The following is a 12,866-nucleotide window of genomic DNA, read 5'->3' as shown; positions in this document are numbered from 1 at the left end:
TTTTGAGTAATGTGTAGTAATATATGGAGAAGTATTAATTTGGGGTAATTGCATTGTAGTGGAATTTAGAAAAAAATAAAAAATAAAAAATAATAATATTCATGAAAAAAATTACAATTTTAATTATTAATATTTGAAAAGTTTCTAATTGATTTTGCAATTATTGATTTTGATTTTGATTATATTGATTTTGATGGGATTATATGAATTTTCATAAAACTTTCTAATTTAGAGCTTAAAAACCCAAAAACCCAATGTGAATGTTTATGTAATTTATGTTCTGTCACTAATCTGCATTGAAAGTTTTTTTTATCTATATTTAAGTTTCAAACTTCATTTTTGAGTAATGTGTAGTAATATATGGAGAAGTATTAATTTGGGGTAATTGCACTGTAGTGGAATTCAGAAAAATAATAATAATAATAATAATAATAATAATAATAATAATAATAATAATATTCATGAAAAAATTTATAATTTTAATTATTAATATTATAAAGTTTCTAATTGATTTTGTAATTATTGATTTTGATTATATTGATTTTGATGGGATTATATGAATTTTCATGAAACTTTCTGATTTAGAGCTTAAAAACCCAAAAACCCAATGTGAATGTTTATGTAATTTCTGTTCTGTCACTAATCTACGTTGAAAGCTTTTATTATCTATATTTAAGTTTCAAACTTTATTTTTGAGTAATGTGTAGTAATATATGGAGAAGTATTAATTTGGGGTAATTGCACTGTAGTGGAATTTAGAAAAAAAATAAAAAACAAAAAATAATAATATTCATTAAAAATTTTACAATTTTAATTATTAATATTTATATAGTTTCTAATTGATTTTGTAATTATTGATTTTGATTTTGATTATATTGATTTTGATGGGATTATTGATTTTGATTATTGATTATTGATTATTGATTATATAAATGCTAGGGTACATGCTGCTCTATTTGGTGCACTTTATGGGGTCAATTATAAACAGAAAAAAATATATATATTGAGAAAGAAAGGGATACTTTATTTTAGTCTCTGTTTTCATCCCTTTGTTTTTTTTCTTTAAAGCCACAAAGACCATCAATTGAAGAGTTGGTTGCACTTTCTATATATTGATTACAGATTTTTATCAATTTTTTTCTTTGTTTTTTTTTTTTCTGTGAGTATTATTTTTCTTTAATTTTGGGTGCACTTTTATGGGTTTTTGTTTATTTTTCTTATACAGATAATATATACACACACATATGAAGAGTTGGTTGGGTTTTTGAGTATTGTTTATTTTTATTTTTCTTAGTTTGATTTAGTAGGAATTTGTTGGTTTTCTAAGTTTAGGCTTAAGCTATAATGATGTTGGTATAGAATTGTTGGTTTTCTAAATTCTATACCTTTCAGATTCTATACGGCATAGAATTGTTAGCAAAATTCTAGAATTGTTGGTTTTCAAATTATATATTATTCTTTTCTCTTTTTTTTTTTGGACAAATAAACAAACTTTATTAATATGATGTGCATTCTTTTAAGAGTGGACATTATTAATTTTTCCTAATATATGAGAGATCAATACATGATAAATCAATATTTAGCCAAGAGAATGCATTAAAAAAAAGGACAAATTACATATACACCCCTCGAGGTTTGACTAAATTACAGATACCCCCCTGAGGTTTGAGAAATTACGAATTCCCCCCTGAATGCTATATTTGCATAAGAAATTAGGGGGTAATTTGTTATGAAATATAAACCTCAGGGGGTAAATTGTTATGAAAATACAAATCTCAGGGGGCGGGATGTAATTTCCGAAACCTCAGGGGGATATCTGTAATTTAACCAAACCTCGAGGGGTGTATATGTAATTTGCCCTAAAAAAATATATATATATTCAAAGAACAAGATTGAAACCTTAAACAAATAAACTATGAGTTTGTTGGGTGCTCTGTTCTGCAAAGTAAAAGTAACACTCTCATATCTTTCTTAATAGATTATTGCGTGTATATATATTAATTACAATTTTTTTTTTGTTTTTTTTTATTTCTTTGAAGCCATAGAGACTATCAATTGATCATTAGTGGAATAGAGAAAGAACGATTCCCAAAATCAAATTGTGAGTATTTTTTTCCTTAATTTTCTATATGCAAGTAATCTCTATTTTCTATATGTTTTTCCTTAATTCTATTTTAACTATGTTCATTGTGGAATCTAATCTCTATTTGTTCTTAGTATTATTGATTGGTAGGTTGTTGATATTGACATAAAACAGTGCATCTTTAGCTTAAATTTTATATTATTAGTTTGGCATCTGCATATGTGTGTGGTTTTGATTGATTGCTTGAATTAGATGGTTTGATTCTTGGTCTAAAGAAACTAACAAAATGCATAGGAAAACAAAGTGCAATAGCTCATATCTTTGTCAGATTGATTCAATTCAGTTAAATTAATAGTATTGGGTAATAGTAAAATGAATGTATAATGTCTTTTGGGTATAAATAGGACAGCTTCATGATTTCATTGTAAATTTTATCATTTTTACTTGAATAATCAAATGAAATTGGGAAGTTTGAACTAATTTTTTTTGTGGATGGGGCTGTTTTGTTGAGTGTTGCTCATTTGGGACATTTAATTTTGTTTTTGCATGTAACCTTTGTTATTAAGTGATTTTGAATAGAGCTTCAATAGAATTGTTAATAGTTGTTGATTCACTTCCTCATTCTCTCAACTAAATCTCAATAAGGGAGAGTGGTTAAGGCATGTAACCTTTGTTTCAATTTTATACTAGTTTGGTTTTGGATTCAATTTGTGTGGAATTCAAAATAGAAAATTGTTATTTTTTTAAGTTGAATTGAAGGTGTGAGATGTTGTGGTGATGATTGAAATTTGGTTTTGGAATACTTGCCACCATTGACTGAATTTCATCATAACTTTTCTAGCATTTTCTACTATTGATCTGGTTTCATTTGTGAGTTTTTGATTAGATCACGTTTTTTATTAGATCTATAGCGATCCCGGTATTCCCTGTTGTTGTATAACTATAATCTGGACTCAGTTTCGTAGATTCGTTGTTGTCTTATCCTCATTTCTATCCCTTACTCTTTGTTTTAGAGTTTTGGGTTGTGTTGGGCAAGTTGGGAATTAGTTGGTTGTGTTTTAAAGCTTTGAAATTTTGCCCAGGTTTTGGTCTCTCCGCTCGAGCGGCGGTTTTGTGCTCGAGCGAGCTTTTGTTGCTGCCTTTACGCTCGAGCGGCAGTTTGGACGCTCGAGCGTGAATTTCCTTCTCTCAGCATTTTGGTCGTCTGCAGAAAATTCTGGGAGAGTGCACCCGGCGCTCGAGCGGATCGTTGGACGCTCGAGCGTGAACTTGTGTCTGTACGCTCGAGCGGGGTGTTGTACGCTCGAGCGGACCGGCTTTTATATCAGTTCGTGAAACCACCTTTTTGATCACTTTTTGATTTCCTTTCTCTCTCTTACTTTTTCAAAACCTCCATTGGAGAGCACCTCACTCTAAAACCGAACTTCTCTCTTAGGATTGATCTACCTAGAGTGTTTTCCTCACCTTGGGCCTTTGTAAGAAGTGTGTTGATCGTCGAGGGCTTTGTTGAGATCTGAGAAATTTGGGATTTGGAGCACTTCTGAGTTTTACTCATCTTCTCCCTTGGAGCTCTGAATTTGAGGTAGGGATATCCTACTCCTCTCTATGGATTTTGTCTTTAAATTTTGGTAATTTGAGATGTTGGGGTTGGTTTGGTAATTTTGTGAAAGTTTGGTCCATTTGTGTTATTTTACAAAAGTTGGGGTTTTATTTGTAATAAACCTAGATGCATGTTTGGTATAGAGAAATGGAATAAATGTTGAATCATTGATGAAAATGGGACCTAAGGGTGGTAATGGTAATTATGGAAAATGACCTAATTACATTGTTTAATTAATTGAGATAATTAATTGTGGGAAATGAGGAAATGAAATGGAATTGCTGAGATTGGGAGTGCATGGGGTTAAAGGGTGTAGTTGAATTATTTATCACTCACCGAATTGAAATGTCGATTGAATATCCATTGTGCATTTATTTCCTGCTTAGAAATAATTGCTTTGGGCTACCGGTGGAGGGTAGTGTTGATTGTTGTAGACAATGCTTGATGATTAGGCAAACTAAAACTAATCAATTGGATGTGCCATAGAGCATGTCGGTTGATAGAATACATTAATTTTATGTATTGATTGATTGCATATGTGATTCTGTGTTTATATGCATTACTTGTGTATGGGAGGAGATAGGGGATGTACTCCACGGTTTAGGGGAAGATGGGGGATGTACCTCTACACCGGTTAATGGTTTAGGGGAAGATGAGGGATGTACCTCTAAACCGGTTGTTGGAATGTTGATATAGATCATATGCTTATCGGTTGAAGTGTTGATACAGCTCATATGCTTATCTATCGGAATGTTGATACAGCTCATATGCTTATCTGTTGTAGTAGTGATATAGCTCATATGCTTATCTATTGAAAAGTTTGTTTGATTTGATATAGCACTAAAATGTATATCATCATTGTTTGCGAAGTATGGGAGTAGTTTATGTGCTATTGATACAACAAAATAATGTGTATCCACCTTGGATTTCGAAAGTGTTCTAGTGATGAACTATAATCTCATCAAACGTTCTGGCCAGAGTACTGAACCTTGTTTTCAAACTCAAAGTTGAACAAAAATGAAAAGTTAATTGTAACATAGACTTGGCTGTCATGGTAACGTAGGGAGATGTAAATGGAAGTGTCAGTGTTGACCATCTATCAGTTGCTAATCTTTTAGTCATTGTTCATGGTTGGTTTAGTGTATTTCTACTGGGCTGTGGCTCACCCTATATGGGAATATCATTTTCAGGTACCGGTAGCATGCCACCTCCAAGGACGTAGCTTGGGAGGCCAGAGGCGGACCTTTTTGTTGTTTTACTTTTGATGTATTACTTGTAAATTCAAGCCAAGGGCTTAACGTGTTTGAGTTAGTACTCTTTTGTTGTAACCAAGTGTTAACTTGGAAAGCTGTAAGCCCATAGGGCATTTGCTTTTGTTGTTAACATGTAATACTTTTTGTAATGAAACTCTGATAAATGAAAGAATGTGAAGCTTTTGAATATCAATGCATGTCTTATTTAATGGGTTTAAAGTTATTATTTTGAGGGCGTTACAAGATCACCATTTGTGGATTGTTGAATGGTGAAGTCTGAACACATTCTCTTTCATGTCTTTTATTCTTTTTCCCTGGCCAATATTTAGTGTCTTGGGCCTTAAGAAAAAGAACCTAAAGATTTTAAATGCTCAGATTTTTCCATATCTGAGCATTTAATAGGTCTCTATAGAAATACTTGCAATTAGCATTGATGTGTCATTATTGGGGGCTAATTAGAAATATTGTTTTCATGTTTATTATCTCAGTAACACACATAAATTGCTATACTATTTTGTTTAATTTGACTATCAAAATCATTCTTACATGGATCTTTCCCTCATTAGTGGTTAATTATACCCATTATGACATGGGTGAGTTTTGTAAATTGTTGCTAAAATTTACCCACAAACAGGTGTTATGCATGGATTTTTGAATTGGTGCTAACATTCTCTTTCCTTAGGATTTTTGAATTGGTGTTAATTATGCACTAGGATTGTGTTATGACATTTACCCACAAACAGGTTATGTAAATTGGTGCTAACATTTACCCACAAGCAGGTTATCTTTCCCTAACGTGTTATGTTTCACTAGGATTGTGTTATGCATGGATTTTTGAATGGTGAAGTTTGAGCACATTCTCTTTCATGTCTTTTATTCTTTTTTCCTGGCCAAGGATGCTCTATTTTTTATTCTTGATGGGACTTTTGTTTAAATTTACAATATTTATTCTTGATGGGACTTTTTTATTATTACTTAAATTTACAATATTTATTATTCTAATCAGATTATGTACATATACACATATGTATAATATATTTATTCCATAGTGACAATCTTGGGAAGTCACCTGATTTTGTGACAGACCAAACTAACTTATCAGCTTGAAGTGTAAGGAATAACCATTTCATTGCATCTCATCTCATTCCAGTGAACCAAATAAAGCATAAATGAGATTGAAGTCACCTGATTACTGTTTTGATAAATGATTTGGGTGATTTTGATAAATATGTGAATTAGGTTTCCTTTTTTAACATAAAAAGTAATGTTCTGTGATCTTTTGTTTTTATTTGATTGTTAAAAATTAGAATTATAGTGAGAAAGAAATAGCCCATTGTATTTAACTTATGGCACAATTAAGTAATCAAATAGTTATTGTACAACCCATCGTTATTTTAACCCAATCTATTTATAGCACTATTAAATGAGTTATTTCTTCACTATAGGTCTGTGGTGTTTCAATCTTTGATTAATCTCATAAACAAAAGTCTTCTTATGTACATAGAATCTTCTAATTGGTTGTTTATGATTTCATCATTATCAGTTGGTTTAACAGAGAAGCCTTCTATTTGTTAGTCTACTTTAAAATTCTATTTTTTTCATAGTGTAATTATTTAACTATGTTTATTGTGGAATCTAATCTCTTTTTGTTCTTGGTATTATTGATTGGCAGGTTATTGATATTGATATAAAGCAGTGCATCTTTAGCTTAAATTTTATATTATTGATATTGGCAGGTTTAGAATTTTATATTATTTTGTGTGTGGTTTTGATTGATTGCTTGAATTAGATAGTTGGATTCTTGGTCTAAAGAAACTAACAAAATGCATAGGAGACCAATGTGTAATAACTCATGTCTTTGTCAAATTGATTCAATTCAGTTAAATTGATAGTGTTGAGCAATAGGAAAATCAACTTATATTGTCTTTTGGGTATAAATATGATAGTTTCATGATTTCATTGTAAAAGAACAACATTTCATCGTAAAAGAACCACCTGTGCCTGTGACACTCCAAGTTTATAAAATAAAATAAAAAACCGCATTCAAGTTTTTTTTAGGGAATGTTTTAGATCACAACTTTGAGCACTCAAGTACAATCTCATCAATCATTCCAGTTTTTTATCTTATTGAGGTGGTGGTAATTTTCACTTTATGGTTAAACCTTCTAATTGTTGAATTTAAAAAAGCCTTCTAATCGTTTCATTAGGCACTACCTAAATATAAAACTTTATTACACATAAATTGTTCGATCTCTTCTCATCACTAACATAAATTGTTTTTTTTTTTTTTTTTTTTTTTTGTGAATCCTTGGGACTCAATTAGAGTGATATATTTTGACTTTGACTTTTAAATTTGTTTTTTCCTTCAAAATTCAGGTGTATAAAAGTGGCAATTGTCCATGATATTGCAGAAGATAATATCTTTGTATTTAAATTTTTTTATTGGATTTTTCATTACGCATTCTTTCGCTGTGATGAGTATATTAAAGAAAAACAGTGATAATGAGAATTTTGAATAAATTGTAATATAATAATTAATTGGGCAAAACTTTTTGTCATGAGCCTACCTGTAATGGGATTCCAAATTAGATGTAATTATTTATTTTCATTTGTTTTCATGTATTATCTAAATTGTTAAATTCTTCATGTTCAATTGGAAAAGGAAAAGAAAGAAGAGTTATACTTAGCAATTCATATTCATTAAGCAACAACAGGTGAACTCACAAGTTATGATATACACTAATCAAGAGACTTGGGAACTAAATTGAAAGGTGCTTGATCATATGTTTAATTCTTATAAATTCATTGTCATTCGTTTATTTGTTTTTCAAAGGTATTTTGATATGATTGTTTTTTTTAATTGATTTTTTAAAGTGAATTTTTGTTGCAGGTGACTAATCTACCTTACAAATGTTGGGATTGTGTTGTTTTTCTATGCGTGTTGATGGTTGGCTCTTTCATTCTAAATTGGATGATTAATTTTTCTTCTTTTTTATTTTTTATTTTTTTAAAGCTAGGATGGTTACTCTTTTGTACCAAAATGTTCACTCAGTTATAATACTAAATTAGACATTCTTTTATTGAAGGATGCCTCATTTTAATTCACTGTACATGTGTTATCTTGGTGTAAATATCTTTGTTTATGTTGTACACAACATTTTTATATTATAAATTTGCTATTTAAACTTTAATTATAAAGTTTGCCAAAACTGTAATTTGCTATTTCGACTTATGTTTAAAGTTTTATATTGCAATGAAATTGTTGTCATTTTAAATTAATTTATTACAGTTGATTTCTGTAGCAGTGAAATTGTTACCATTTTGAATTGATTTATTTTAATTAATTTTTGTAAAGTATGTGATACCAACATTATTTATACCGTGCCTTCAGGCACGAAGGCACGGGCATCCACTAGACTATATAATAAGGGAGAGTGGTTTTTGAATTTTGATAGAACTGTTGTCCCTGTGTCAAAATGTGAACCGTTAGATTGAATCAATCCAATGGTGGATTTAAAATGGTGATTCAATCCTACGGTGTTCAAGAGAAGAGTTTCTTTGTTTTGATTCAAGAGGAGATCTCATTCAAGAGCAGATCTCTTCTTCCCTTCCATCCATCTCTCTCTCTCTCTCTCTCTTTCTCTCATTCAAGAATCAAACCATCTAATTCAAGCAATCAATCAAAACCACACACATATGCAGATGCCAAACTAATAATATAAAATTTAAGCTAAAGATGCACTGTTTTATGTCAATATGAATAATCTACCAATCAATAATACTAAGAACAAATAGAGATTAGATTCCACAATGAACATAGTTAAAGTAGAATTAAGGAAAAACATATAGAAAATAGAGATTACATGCATATAGAAAATTAAGGAAAAAAATACTCACAATTTGATTTTGGGAATCGTTCTTTCTCTATTCCACTAATGATCAATTGATGGTCTCTATGGCTTCAAAGAAAAAAAAAATTGTAATTAATATATATACACACAATAATCTATTAAGAAAGATATGAGAGTGTTACTTTTACTTTGCAGAACAGAGCACCCAACAAACCCATAGTTTATTTGTTTAAGGTTTCAATCTTGTTCTTTGAATATATATATTTTTTTAATGCATTCTCTTGGCTAAATATTGATTTATCATGTATTGATTTCTCATATATTAGGGGAAATTAATAATGTCCACTCTTAAAAGGATGCACATCATATTAATAAAGTTTGTTTATTTGTCCAAAAAAAAAAAAAGAAAAGAAAAGAATAATATATAATTTGAAAACCAACAATTCTAGAATTTTGCTAACAATTCTATGCCGTATAGAATCTGAAAGGTATAGAATTTAGAAAACCAACAATTCTATACCAACATCATTGTAGCTTAAGCCTAACCTTAGAAAACCCACAAATTCCTACTAAATCAAAGTAAGAAAAATAAAAATAAACAATACTCAAAAACCCAACCAACTCTTCATATATATGTGTATATATTATCTGTATAAGAAAAATAAACAAAAACCCATAAAAGTGCACCCAAAATTAAAGAAAAATAATACTCACAGAAAAAAAAAACAAAGAAAAAAATTGGTAAAAATCTGTAATCAATATATAAAAAGTGCAACCAACTCTTCAATTGATGGTCTTTGTGGCTTCAAAGAAAAAAAACAAAGGGATGAAAACAGAGACTAAAATAAAGTATCCCTTTCTTTCTCAATATATATATTTTTTTCAGTTTATAATTAACCCCATAAAGTGCACCAAATAGAGCAGCATGTACCCTAGCATTTATATAATCAAAATCAATAATCAATAATCAAAATCAATAATCCCATCAAAATCAATATAATCAAAATCAAAATCAATAATTACAAAATCAATTAGAAACTTTATAAATATTAATAATTAAAATTGTAAATTTTTTAATGAATATTATTATTTTTTGTTTTTTTTTTTTTGAATTTCGCTACAGTGCAATTACCCCAAATTAATACTTCTCCATATATTACTACACATTACTCAAAAATAAAGTTTGAAACTTAAATATAGATAATAAAAGCTTTCAACGTAGATTAGTGACAGAACAGAAATTACATAAACATTCACATTGGGTTTTTGGGTTTTTAAGCTCTAAATCAGAAAGTTTCATGAAAATTCATATAATCCCATCAAAATCAATATAATCAAAATCAATAATTACAAAATCAATGAGAAACTTTATAAATATTAATAATTAAAATTGTAAATTTTTTCATGAATATTATTATTATTATTATTATTATTATTATTATTATTATTATTTTTCTGAATTCCACTACAGTGCAATTACTCCAAATTAATACTTCTCTATATATTACTACACATTACTCAAAAATGAAGTTTGAAACTTAAATATAGATAAAAAAACTTTCAATGCAGATTAGTGACAGAACATAAATTACATAAACATTCACATTGGGTTTTTGAGTTTTTAAGCTCTAAATTAGAAAGTTTCATGAAAATTCATATAATCCCATCAAAATCAATATAATCAAAATCAAAATCAATAATTACAAAATCAATTAGAAACTTTTTAAATATTAATAATTAAAATTGTAAATTTTTTCATGAATATTATTATTTTTTATTTTTTATTTTTTTCTAAATTCCACTACAATGCAATTACCCCAAATTAATACTTCTCCATATATTACTACACATTACTCAAAAATGAAGTTTGAAACTTAAATATAGATAATAAAAGCTTTCAATGCAGATTAGTGACAGAACAGAAATTACATAAACATTCACATTGGGTTTTTGGGTTTTTAAGCTCTAAATTAGAAAGTTTCATGAAAATTCATATAATCGCATCAAAATCAATATAATCAAAATCAAAATCAATAATTACAACATCAATTAGAAACTTTATAAATATTAATAATTAAAATTGTAAATTTTTTCATGAATATTATTATTTTTTATTTTTTTTCTGAATTCCACTACAGTGCAATTTCCCCAAATTAATACTTCTCCATATATTACTACACATTACTCAAAAATGAAGTTTGAAACTTAAATATAGATAATAAAAGCTTTCAATGCAGATTAGTGACCGAACATAAATTACATAAACATTCACATTGGATTTTTGGGTTTTTAAGCTCTTAATTAGAAAGTTTCATGAAAATTCATATAATCCCATCAAAATCAATATAATCAAAATGAAAATGAAAATCAATAATTACAAAATCAATTAGAAACTTTATAAATATTAATAATTAAAATTGTAAATTTTTTCATGAATATTATTTTTTTATTTTTTTATTTTGAATTCCACTACAGTGCAATTACTCCAAATTAATACTTCTCCATATATTACTGCACATTACTCAAAAATGAAGTTTGAAACTTAAATATAGATAATAAAAGCTTTCAATGCAGATTAGTGACAGAATAGAAATTACATAAACATTCACATTGGGTTTTTGGGTTTTTAAACTTAAGCAAAATAGAGAGCTTTTCGGTGCAACTAATTGTAAAGCTCTTCCATGGAAATCATGTTTGGAAGAATATGCATTTTCAAAACTCAATAGGTAGCTTAGCAAAACTGCTATCCCATTCATAACACCAGTTGTAACAAATTAATGCTTCTGAAACCCAATGAGCTCTAAATTGGAAAGTTTCATGAAAATTTATATAATCAAAATCAATAATCCCAATATATATACACACAGGGATTTCAACATATTTCTGGTTTGAACATGTGGTAAAACAACTCAGAATCATACTAAATCGGACACACTTCATCATATCAAGTATTCAACAAATTCAAGTATTCAACAAACTCTTCAATATATATACACACAGGGATGATCTCTGCGGCTTCAATATATATACATACAAAGAAAACAAAGGGATGGTATGGGAAGCACCAAAAAAATTTGGAGATGAACCTCACCGATTTGGACGCTGATTTGGACCTACCGATCTAGCAAGGCTAGCATCCAACAAACTGTCCATCTGCGAAGTCGCCGATCTGCTCTTGAATGAGAGAGAGAGAGAGAGAGAGAGAGAGAGAGAGATGGATGGAAGGGAAGAAGAGATCTGCTCTTGAATGAGATCTCCTCTTGAATCAAAACAAAGAAACTCTTCTCTTGAACACCGTAGGATTGAATCACCATTTTAAATCCACCATTGGATTGATTCAATCTAACGGTTCACATTTTGACACAGGGACAACAGTTCTATCAAAATTCAAAAACCACTCTCCCTTATTATCTAGATATATATATATATATATATATAAATCTTAATTCGTTCTTGATGAGGATTTTTAAATGAATGATGTAATTGCTAATTGAAGAAAACTCAAATAAGATATATAATTCCCATTCCCTCACTCCCAAATATTGCTTTACTCTCATTGTAGTCATTAGTTTATTTTCACCTCCAATCTTATTTGTGAGAATTTAGTTTATTTTATCATCTATATGTAGTACTACTAAACAGACTAAAATCTTATTTTATTCCTCTTCTTGGTCTCTCATGCAATTTTATGTTTTGTTATATATATATATATAAGTTAATTCGTTCTTGATGAGGATTTTTAAATGAATGATGTAATTGCTAATTGAAGAAAACTCAAATAAGATATATAATTCCCATTCCCTCACTCTCGGACTTTTCTTAGTTGGTTTGACAATATGTCCATCAGGGGCTGAGAATCACTGTTAAAACACTCAAGAATCAATTCTTCTCTCTTTGCCAAGTAATATCCCTTCTCAGACCAACTAATATACATAGATAATGTCTATATATATATATATAAGAAAAATCAACAAAACCCAGAAAAATATACCCCAAATCCTATATGCATCTAAAAAAAAAAACAGAGGGAAAATCCTCATAACATTAATCCGAAAAGTGTTTGAAAAAAAAGTAATTCC

This window comes from Camellia sinensis, chromosome 3, assembly GCF_055761805.1.
Source record: "Camellia sinensis isolate YWXY chromosome 3, ASM5576180v1, whole genome shotgun sequence".
In the NCBI taxonomy this organism is placed as follows: domain Eukaryota; kingdom Viridiplantae; phylum Streptophyta; class Magnoliopsida; order Ericales; family Theaceae; genus Camellia; species Camellia sinensis.
The sequence above is the reverse complement of the archived record's forward strand: the minus strand, read 5'-3'. Positions refer to the sequence as shown.